Genomic DNA, 12,237 nt, shown 5'->3' with positions numbered 1-12,237 from the left:
GTTGGATAGTTCCTAAAAATGTACTGGCTGTAGAGCAAGACACTTCAACAGACTTTCTTATACCCGCAGACTTGCTTGCTAAACACAATTTATTGCTTGCTTAAACATTTCTGTCTTTCTGCTAAGCCAAGCACTCCCTCCCACCTCCTTGTACACGTGTCTTCTTTTGCTAGCAAAGCATTTCCTTCGTATCTTCTTCTTATCTTGCATTACTTAAAAGCAGAAGTAGAGCAGGAAACATCTTGCTTGTGGTTTTTTGGTTAACAGCAGTTTCTGGCTGGGCAGGAAGCGACCTTCTGACCTGTAGCTAGCATCAGCAGTTTCAAGTAGCTGGTTTAGGCAGAAAGCGGCCTCATGACCTGTCTGTTAAGAAAGCGGCCTCATGACCTGTCTGTTTTTAGACTTTTGCAAGCTACTGCAATTTTTTTAGCTGTGTAGCAGAGTGCAGGAATTTACTATGTGTAGACAATATTAATGATTAACCTTCTTAGGTATAGAATACAAAGCACAGAAAATATTGAGAGAAACCTGTCCCATCTCCCTTTACTCCGTCCTCTTCTTTTGAACAATCTATTACTTAGATTCGTTCTGGGGTAGGGGTCTATACTCTCTCATCACGCGAGGTCCCACCATGCGAGACATCATCTTTCCCATCATATGTTGCAGGCATTGCATTAAGCAGGGTATACAGAAGCAGAAAAGCAATAGAAGCATTATTGGGCCTATTCTTCCCACAAATACGATACCGTTCATGCCAACAGAAATACGAGAGCATCCATATGACAAGGGCGGTACATATCACTCCTATCCACCAAACCCAATATCTCCATGGTTCCTCCCACCAATATTCAGGGGGTGTGCTCATTGTTGAAGAGCCCACTGATATTTGTGCCCGACTACCTGTTGAGCCTCAAGGATGAGAGCCCACCGGTGAGCTGATGCTCCCACTATGTGGGCCAATTTTTCTATTAGCCCTGTTGGGTGGATTGAACCCACGTGCTGCCTCCCTAGTGACCAGAGCATATGGAAGCTGAAATCCTGGGGTGGCAATTCTTACTGGCACTTGTTTAGTAATTTCAATGCACACCTGGCTAAGGCTCCCACCCCTGCAATACTTGCATTAAGATAGGTTCTGTCCCATCTATGACCTGGGTTAAGAGTAGGACCTGGTCTATCAAATGAGGTTGGTACAGTGCTCTACCTTCCAGATAACAGTCGACTACCCTCCCACAACAGCAAGAGCGGTACAGAACTAGATAGATTTCGATCGTCTCTGCAGCTTCCCGTAAGAGCACTGTCCACGCGTGCTGGTCAGTGGTGTGGGAGAGGAGCCACAATGGGGTAGTGGGGTGTCTCAATACGGTAATCTCATCAAACCCCAGTTTCCAATAGCCAAAGAGCACGCCATCTCTTACCACCGGCAGGACGAACCAGTCGTAGCAGAGGCCAGAAGGCCAATAGGGTTGGTATGGTTCGGTAGGGTCAGGGCAAGAAGACATAGAGCAAGTCAATAAAGAAAATAAGAGAGAAAAGAGAAAGTCTTTGTAACTGTCCTTGTGATGATTAGTCGCAGGATCGCGTTGCCCGTGGCCTAACGCTTTTTCCTGGTAGCGTCAGACACAAGGTGATGATCAACTTCAGAAGGTCAGCAGGATTTCTTTTGCAAGTCCAGACACCCTCCTTCAGATGCGTGTGATGTACCCAGGGGATCACCTCGACTAGTTTCACTGCAGTTGGGGATGAGGGGGTCGCCAGACGCTGTCACTCAGAGGAACTGGTGAACCGGCTCAGCGAGACTGCCGCGGGACTGCAGGTGTACGCTCGAGGGAATACCTGGAAAGGAAGCAAATACACACAACAAACACAGGGATTGCACTTGTTCTTGGGTGATGTGATCTCCCATCTGCCCCAAACTGGCGGGGATGCCTCGGACGAAAGGGGTTGGCCTGCCATATAGAAGTTCAAAGGGTGATAGTTCTCAGTCTCTTGGTTGGCGCACAGGGCACATTTTGGGATATAGCAGCAGTTAGATATAGCAGCAGTTAGTTGAGGTAGAATATTCTCCCAAGGTGTGCTTTAGTAGCTGGGCCTCCCAAATGGGTGGACTTGTGGTAATTCTTTACAATTGTGCTGGCCAGACGTTGGGGTACAAAAACACGGCTGTCTGGTCCTTCCTGGAGCGTTGCTTCTTCTTGGCTGGTCCACTGCTGTTCATCAAGGGTGTAACGTGGTTCCACATCATCTGGAGTGAGTTCTGGTACCAATATCAAAAGTTCTGGTGGTGCCTCTAAATTGGCTGGAGAACAAATGTCTACGTTGGGGGCGCTGCCTGCGGGCGCCCCTCCCATCCAATTCTTCACCGTGCGTAGAGATATCAGCCTCTGGAGTGATATCAGCAAGGCAGTCGTCACTGGAGGGGATCTTCAGGATGCTGAGACACAGTCCAATCTGAAGCAGCTTTCTTCCTTGAATGTGGTGGACCCAAGGGGTGGTGCCAGCGATTTTCACAGCTGTGGGTGTGGAGAGCAGATGGGCCCTTCCAGCACGGCTGCAGTGGTGCCTGGGACCAGTCTTATCCACACCTCGTCACCTGGCTCAAACTGGTCACGCAAGGAGTTCGGGCCTGGGTTGAGAGAGAAAATCTCGAGAGAGAGACTGTACATAATTGTTCAATTCCACATCTTGAGCAGGGATAGGTGAAAGCATGCACACATAAGGAACCGGTCTTCCAAACATCACTTCAAAAGGATGACAAGTGAATACGTTTCAATGGGAGGCTACAAACTCTAAGCAAAGCCAAGGGCAACATGGACACCCAATCAGACCCTGTTTCTTGGGTCAATGGTTTTTCAAAGTCCTGTTCTTCCTTTCCTATTTTCCAGAACTTTTGGGGCCTATATGCAGTACCCACCATCTTCCTTCTTCACTGGCAACAGTGGGGTGTTTCACTGTGATTGGCATTGTTTCAAAATTCCATGTTGAAGCAATCGCTTCAAATGCACCCACACTCCTTCAGCTGCCTGTCGTGGGATGGGGTATTGGTTTTTATCTTCCGCCCATAGTCTAGGGTCAACATCATGAAGCAGGCTAACAGGGAGGATTCCCTCCTCTTCTTTTACCATCATCAAGCATCAATGGTCTCACAGGGGTATTTCTAAAGAAAACTCTCCTGCTGGTCCAGTTGTCATCATTACTTCCCCCATTGGTTGGAAGGAAATCTGGGCTTGTAATTTTGTTAACAAGTCTCGGCCCAATAAGGAATGGGACACTCTGGTATATACAAAAATTTGTCTAGGCAGCAAGTAACAGACTGCAAAAACGGGGCCTTTTGTGATTTACCTGTGGCTCCAATTATATATTAACCACTTGGTTTGTGGGTTTTGTTACAGGCACAGGTAAGACTGAGTGGGCAGCTCCCTTGTTCACCTTCTCCTACCTGTAATAAGGTAGCTAGGCTAAGGGCTGTGGCAACCTGAAACTTCAGGCGTGAATGTAATAACAGCATCTGGCACTTCCTCTTGGAGTTACACAGCTGGTGTCCTGTCCAAACGTGAATTTTATCTGCCTTTGTGAGTAGGGTGGCCACTGCCACAATCACTCTCATACGGGGGGGGGCAACCTCTGTTCTGTTGGGGTTAGCTTCTCTGACAAGTATTCGACGGGTTGCTGCCAATTTTTCAGTTTCTGGCATAAGACTCCCTTGGCTACCCCCTGGTCTTCATCTATGAACAGGGTAAAAGGCTTCTTGGGGTTTAATGTCACTTTGAGATCCTGAAAAGCCTGCTGCTGTTTCCTGCCCCATATAAAAGGATCCTTCTCTATTCCCCTAGTTGACTCATGCAGGGGCCAAGCAATGCTTCTGTAATTAGTAGTGAGTCCAGGGGATATTGTTCATCATCATAAGTGGGATTATAGGTTTAAAAAAAATCCCTTCAAACAATTTTACAATCTTTGCTGGATTCTCCTCAAAAGAGGGGTTCTGATTTCTTCAATTACAAACATCAACTTCTTCCTCAAATGGCTTTACAAACTCCTTTAGTCTCTTTTTATGTCTTTCTGTCCACATTTTCTTTCCTTGATTCATATCATCTAGTGTTTTCCTAAACTCTTCGTTATCTTCCTCATCTTCCTCTTCTTCCGTCTCACTATCTGCCTTCGCAGGTCCTCCTCCCCCTACACCAGCACCTCCCTGTGCTTCTTGATTTTGGCCTGGGGGGGGGTTGTTGGAGGGGGGGGCTGTTGGTGGAGTGTAAGGTGGTGGCTTAATCACTCCCCCTCCTCATCTTCTGGGTCTTCTAACACCAGAGGCTTCACTGTACAAATCCTGTTCTGTGTGTTGCTGTCACAGCAAGACTTTAGCCATGGTAGATTCTTTTTTTTACATTGGTCTTCCATGTAGAGATATAGGGGATCTGGTCTGGGTGGACATTTAATATATTTTGCCACAGGGGGTTGATTTGCCACAGGGGGTTGATTAATTGCAAATCAAAGCCACGCAGTTCCCTGGGTTGGCAAGTCCACCTCACATAAAGTTCTGAGTCTCTGTTTTTCAATTTGAATCATCACTCTTCGTGGCTGTTTTCCAGTTATTTAAAAAGCATTCAGAGGAATACATTGGCTTGCTCTAGACCCTATTTTTTTTCAGATACTACCGCTCCTAACTGGGTTTTCAAAATTCTCTCACACTCCACATGCTACAGTTTGTCAGAAAATGCACAACCCTACAATCGCTCGGCCAAGGGGACACTAAGCCTTGGCCCCATTCAACAATTCATCCACTGGAGTATCTGATACACAACATATCAACAAAACACTTAATTCCCTCTGCCCCATTCCCTTTCCCAAACCTTTACCAATTCCTTTCCTGGTGGCATTCTTACTGCCGGGCACCCTATTGCCAACTACCAGGTGAGGCTGATCAGACCTCTGCTGGCCCTTTCCCTCGGGCCCCTAGCCCTTTCCCTCGGGCCCCTAGCCCTTTCCTTCGGGCTTACCTTTTTCGCTGCGGACCTGTCCCCTCGGCGCCGTTCTGTCCTCTTATTCTCCCTCAACTAGATGTCTCTGCTCCAGGACGGTGTGGCAATCTCCCCCTACAAACTGGCAGGGTGTGCACCGGAAATGCGAACGCCGATCGGAGCTGTTCACCTTGGTTGAGCCTGGCTCTTCCCGGGGTCCCTGGGGTGGGGCAATTCCCGGCCAACGCACCAAGCTGTAGGCTTATGCCTTTTACTTTGCCAGAGAATTGCTTACCCGCGTCCCCAGGGCCGAGAAGAGAATAAAAAATTCCAGGAAAGTTTCTTCTTTGGAGAAAAGAGTTTTATTGAAATTCTGTGCACAGAGTTAAGGTCTGTACTCAGAGACAGCCTGTTGGATAGTTCCTAAAAATGTACTGGCTGTAGAGCAAGACACTTCAACAGACTTTCTTATACCCGCAGACTTGCTTGCTAAACACAATTTATTGCTTGCTTAAACATTTCTGTCTTTCTGCTAAGCCAAGCACTCCCTCCCACCTCCTTGTACACGTGTCTTCTTTTGCTAGCAAAGCATTTCCTTCGTATCTTCTTCTTATCTTGCATTACTTAAAAGCAGAAGTAGAGCAGGAAACATCTTGCTTGTGGTTTTTTGGTTAACAGCAGTTTCTGGCTGGGCAGGAAGCGACCTTCTGACCTGTAGCTAGCATCAGCAGTTTCAAGTAGCTGGTTTAGGCAGAAAGCGGCCTCATGACCTGTCTGTTAAGAAAGCAGCCTCATGACCTGTCTGTTTTTAGACTTTTGCAAGCTACTGCAATTTTTTTAGCTGTGTAGCAGAGTGCAGGAATTTACTATGTGTAGACAATATTAATGATTAACCTTCTTAGGTATAGAATACAAAGCACAGAAAATATTGAGAGAAACCTGTCCCATCTCCCTTTATTGTGACTTCCTGCCTCCCCCTTTCAGGCAGAATTTGCTAATCCAGAGGCTTTAAGTGGAGACCTCCCTTTTATATACAGTGGTACCTCGGGTTAAGAACTTAATTCATTCCGGAGGTCCGTTCTTAACCTGAAACTGTTCTTAACCTGAGGTACCACTTTAGCTAATGGGGCCTCCTGCTGACGCCACACCGCCGCCACACGATTTCTGTTCTCATCCTGAAGCAAAGTTCTTAACCTGAGGTACTATTTCTGGGTTAGCGAAGTCTGCAACCTGAAGCATCTGTAACCCAAGGTACCACTGTATTCCCTTCGCACTCACACATGACTCACCAAGTATTTTTCACTCATCTCCTGCAGTCTTTTCCTTCCATTCCCCTTTCGTACCTTATTCTCTCCCCTCCCTCACCCGCTTGACCTTTCTTCACTGGTCTTTTTAAATCCACTTCTTCCTCCCACAACAGTTCTCCGTTTCCCCCTCTGTTACCCTTTCCCCTCAGAAAGGGGAGACCTGTGAGTGTGTTTGTGGAGAAGAAAAGGCAGGCCTTTACAGGGACACAGGAAAACCTAGGATTCATTAATAAATCTGCAATCTGAAGGATAATTTTAATTGAGAGTATATTTAGAGTAAACTCTTCTGCTTCCCAATCATCTATTTCAAACTCTATCCAATGACCCAGATCAAGGAACTGAAAGGACTTTGCACACACTATGCCTTTAAAGCACTCTCTTTCCCTCAAATAACTCTGGGCAATGGAGTTTACTGCTCAGAGTTGCAAGTCTGGTTGAGACTTTGGTATAAGGAAATGGGCAAATCAAATAAATGAATAAACAATGTTAGTGTGTGTGTGTGTGTGTGTGTGTGTGTGTGTGTGTATGCAACAAAAAATTGCTCTTTCCTGTCTCCTATCTCTGATTAACAATGTTCTCAAGTGCTACTCTGGCGTCACACCAGTGAAGCTGGCAAAAAATTCATGTCGGCTTCTCATTTTTATTGACCCAGGAGACATTTCTGAGAGTTCCTCCTCTGTCCGGAAGGATGTGGATGTTCTTATCTGAATGGATAAACCCTATGAAACTGGTGAGCCTCTTTGCTGAACTATTGCTGTTCATTGGTCTGGCTGTGAACCAGTCAATGTAGTATTTCTTCTTTACCAGCACTAAAGCAATGTCCTATCTTGAAAACGTAACATGTTCTAGTAATAATGTGACTTCCAGGATACACAGAGACTATGTGCACACTCTCATCCATTGCACCCCTGCCAGTAGTTTGGGAAGAGTGCACATTAGCCACAATCCAGATCTATCCAGTATCTATCCCATTGTTTCTTATGAAACTCTGCCCTTTGATGCATTTCCCCCCAAGCTAGTATTGATCTGAACTGAAAAAAGAACAGCCTTGTGGCATGTTAAACCAGCACTGTGTACACAGCCTTAGATCAGTGTTTCCCAACCGGTGTTCCGCGGCACACTAGTGTGCCGTGAGACATCGGCTGGTGTGCCGTGGGAGGAAGGCGTGCGAGTCGGGCGGTGAGAGGCGGCGGCGGCGGCGAGGATCCGCGTCGAGCCGGGGGCGGCTCCGCGGTGGTGGTGCCGAGCGGCGGGGCAGCGCGCGCAAAAGGGAGGATCGCGAGACAGCGGAGGAGGAGGAGGCCGGCATGTCCGGGCAGCAGCAGCAACAACAGCAGCAGCAACTCCCGCCGCCGCCCCCTCCTCCGCCCGCTATCGCCGCCACCACCACAACAGCCGCCGCCGCCTCAGCTGCCCTCGCTCTGCTGCCTCCTCCCACCCCGGCAAGGGGGAGGGAAAAAACTTTCGCTTTTGTGCGTCCCTCCCGGCGTGACGCTGCGCGCTGACGTCACGGGGCGGGGCTTTAATGGTGGTGTGCCGCGAGATTTTTTTCCGGCTAACAGGTGTGCCGTTGCCCAAAAACGTTTGGGAACACTGCCTTAGATGATTGCAGGTAGACCTAAGGATGTCACAGGACATCCTTAGAAGTAGAAGGCTTCAGTTTCACCTGTGCCCTCCCTTGTGGCGCCATATCTGTCCTTGACAATTGTGCTTCCTTCAGCACAATTAAAGTTGTTTCCACCGATATCAAGGAAGCCTTTAGTGCAGACTCCCAAAACAAGTGAGCAAGAACTGTCTATAAACAGTGATCCCTTACTTTAGCTCTGCCTCTCCTTCTCTGCCTCTGTTTCCCATTGCCCTTGCCACCTGCTGAAGGGAAAGAGAGAGGAGCTCAGCCCTACGGATCAGATTTTGCAGGGGTGGTGGAAGAGCCATCTGCAAAGTTGACTAAGGGCTTGGCTTGTAGGAGAAAGATGCCATATTAATAAATGTTTCAATTTAACCTTGTAGTCTAAGCCCTTAGACAATTATGCCACTCATCATTCTCTTAGGAGCCTGCAGGGAGAGATGAGCTGTGAAATTGACTTAAGGACTTGGCTTGCTGGGCAAAGAGGTGATAGTGACTAATCCGAGCACTTGGCAGTTACCTAGCAACAACCCCATGTGCTCCTCAATTACTTCTGGATTGGGGAGCCTGCCTAATGTGCACCAGCTTCTCCCTAAACTCTCCAGCAGTGATGACAGACTCTAGGGTTGCATGATTCACTTCAAATCTTTCATTGTGTCAGTACAAAGCTCTCCCTTCACCACCACCTTCCATTTCCCCCTGTATTTAAGTAGGAGTATGTGGAGAAGAAAACATTTAGCAGGTGAAAATGCCATGAAGATACACACACACGGAAGTGTTTGGGTAATGCCCTCTTCATCTGAAGAAACCCTCCATTTTCAGGCGGACTGTACCAAATTTCTTCTTGTAGGTCATCAACGGTAGCTCCTTATTGCTGCAAGACAGTTACACTTTTCTATTTCAAAACACTGGACCCATGTAACACACTAAACGTCAGTTGTGCAACACCAGTGATTACCTTTGTTTGCTCTCAGCATCCTCCTGAGGCAAAGTAACAATCACAAGTGACAGGGGGCTGGGTGTATCCAAAAGGCTGATCATCCGGACAGAATTTATTGGATGTACCTCCCCCAGGCCAGCTGGACCAATGTGGTTGTGACACATGTAGTCAAAACAAAATAAAAATATAGCTCATTTCAATACCACCATTTTACAGTGCAAGAAGACCCAATTATTGGTCATCATTACTAAGCTACAAGAAGATGCAGCACACGTGGGACCTGCAACAAAATGTTGTGTTGCATCCCCATATCTGGGCCCACATCTGAAAGGCCACCCTATTGTAATGTTAGCTTGATTGGATTTCATTGGCCCCATTATGTTCTGTGACCGTGCCTTACAATGTCACTTCTGCTGAGTTGACCAGTTTAATCCCTTTAGCTGTTTCCCCCATCCAGGAGGCCTCCTGAGCCGTACTGAAGCAATTTTAAAATCATATAGGCAATACAGGAGCAAAGTGTCTCCCAGGCTCCTGTAGCGAGCAGCCTGCCAACAGGGGCCTATCTAGTAACGCAGGCCCCCTGCCCTCTTCTCCACATACGGACAATGAAAAGGGCCCTCTGCGTTGACCTGGTGATCCCCCCCATCTATAGCATTCTTTATTAAACAATTAGTTAATGAGCAGGGCAGGAAGAGTCATCAAATGACAATGAGGGCGAAGAAACAGAAACACAAACAACAAATTTGGAGTCTCATTACAAAGACTGACCACAGTGGGCAAAACGCTAAGCATACACAAGCCTCACTTTGCAGGCCTTCCTTGTATATAACGATGACTTCATTTTCTCTTCTGCGAAGCCCCCAACTTTATTGAAATGATTACTTAGCCAACTCAACCGCTAGCCTTGTTCAAATGGGGATGCTGCTATTCAAATATCCATTAGGAGTGACTCAGATTTCACATCAGCTTCCTGAACGGACAATAAAGATTTGCCTTTCTAATAGTTCTGTGTGGTAACCAAGGGAGGCTCTGGAGACAGTTCTGGAAAATAAAAGACCCAAGAAGACTACATTCTTGTTTGACTTGTTCCCATTCATTTCCCCAACTTGAAAAAAAGAAGCCTTTTTTTTGCTAGGCAGAGAGAAAACGCAGGGGAAATTTGCTGAGTTGTTTTTTGTTTTTTTGGTTTGGTTTTTGTCCCAGGGCATCCCCCAAGTGGTGGGGAAGAGAATTTGGAGATTTGGACTGAGATAGTCTAACCATTTGTTTTAGGTCCTTTTCCACTGCTTTGCAGGTGAACCTCCCAAGCAGTTAACAGAATATATTAAAACAATAAACATCACTTAAAATTGTAAAAGAGCAAAAACATGCTAGCATAGATTTTTTTTAAATGCTAGATACATGACATGTGAGGGAAAGATAGTCCTTATGTAACCCTGTGGTAATAGTTGGGGGGTGGAGGAGAGACCCCCTCAACTGGAATATGAGATGCTGGACAGTGAGGGCAGCTCTCCAGGCTGTCCTGTTTCTTTCTGTCTGGGAAAAAATGGTCATTTGGTAGTCTTGTTTCAGAAGAGCCATGTTCATGGTAGAGCTGGGGTGAGGAACCTTTTCCAGAGCACTCTGAAGAAAACATTCCATAACTGGGGTACCACCACTGAGAAGGTCCTGTCTTCTCACCTTCACCTTCACCTCGTCAGGGCACCTGCAGGAGGTCTTCAAAAGAAGCTCTTCTGAGTACAAGTAGGCACATACAGAAAGGCCCGCGGGTGGCGCTGTGGGTTAAACCACAGAGCCTAGGACTTGCCAATCAGAAGGTCGGCAGTTCGAATCCCCGTGATGGGGTGAGCTCCCGTTGTTCGGCCCCAGCTCCTGCCAACCTAGCAGTTCAAAAGCACATCAAAGTGCAAGTAGATAAATAGGTACCGCTCCAGCGGGAAGGTAAATGGTGTTTCCGTGCGCTGCTCTGGTTCACCAGAAGAGGCTTAGTCATGCTGGCCACATGACCTGGAAGCTGTATGCCGGCTCCCTCGGCCAATAAAGCGAGATGAGCGCCGCAACCCGAGTCGGTCACGACTGAACCTAATGGTCAGGGGTCCCTTTACCTTTACTTTTAGGCACATATAGAAGCAGCCAATTCTTCAAGGATTCAGGTCCTAAACTATAACGGGCTTTAAAGGTGAAAACCATGACTTTGGGTGGCTTTGGGTGGAATTTGTTGCACTAAGATTGTCAGCACAAGCATGTGTTTCCCAGATGGAACAATCTCCCTCTGCTTCTCCCTGGGCCCTGTTCTGGAGGTCTGCCCAACCCTCCAGAGATTTGGAGAAAGAGGGAAAGCCCTATTGAGCTAGCAGGAGTCCTTCTGCTGGCTTCCGCTAGTGCGCCAGGTTAGTTGAATCTGGTCCTTTAAAACGAAAGTCAATTATTTATTTGCACAACTGAGATCTTTCTTGTGTGTGAATGCAGTTTTCCAACTGGCTTTCCTCTGCAATGTGGTTTATAAAGCACCACGTAACTTCCTAAATGCAATCTGGAGGGAAGGACAGAGTGTCTCTAGATGCCAAGTGAGGAAACTGAACCCCACAAGGCATTCAAGGTAATCTTTCCATAGCTTTTCTCTTTGCAAGATGCTTGTGAATTTCCATTAGAAAAACAGCACGGCTGTCATTTGGTGTTGCCATAGTGCTGCTGAATACAGAACATAATAAACTAAGCTGCGGTGCCTCTGCCCCACTCCAGCTACTGTGACCTGCAGTTTGTGTGGCAATTCAGAAAGGTTTCTCTTTAAAAGCTGTTGCTTGATGTATACTACCACTTAACAGATGCTGATTGCTGCCTTTCTCCTGCTGCGTTAAGGGTACACCAAGCAGATTTTGGGGTGGGGAGGGGGACACAGTTGCACAATAGGAGCACTTAGCAACAGTGGCATTTGTAATTGCTGCCGCTTTGAAGTGGAGCAAGCGAGCCCATTTCTTTTGCCTGAATCAATAAGCAAAATAGCCCCTTCAGTCATGTCCTGGGTGTGCCAGTCTCCAGTGTCTCAAGCACAAAACGGTTTAACTCCAATAGCTGATTGATTTTTATTTTTTGTATGAAAAGTCATCCTTTCAGGGTCATCTTCGACAAACCAATTTGTTCTTCCGAGCTTCCCTTTCAGGCTTTCCAGCAATGACCCTTCTGACATTCCCTCAATATGCCACACTAGCAAAGAAAAGCAAAGAATGGTGTGTTGGCAAATGGTAAGAAAGGGATTGAACGCTGCTGTAATGTGCTTCTCACTTAGAACATGCTGGGTGTATTTGGTTGGCCACTTCCAAAGGGATCAGGCAAAAACACAGAAAAGAACAACTAAACGATCAGGAAATGTTCCCTTCCAAATGAGGAAAGGGCAAAACACTTGGGAGC

Source organism: Podarcis bocagei (genome assembly GCF_964188305.1).
Source record: "Podarcis bocagei genome assembly, chromosome: 1".
Classification (NCBI taxonomy): Eukaryota; Metazoa; Chordata; class Lepidosauria; order Squamata; family Lacertidae; genus Podarcis; species Podarcis bocagei.
The sequence above is the reverse complement of the archived record's forward strand: the minus strand, read 5'-3'. Positions refer to the sequence as shown.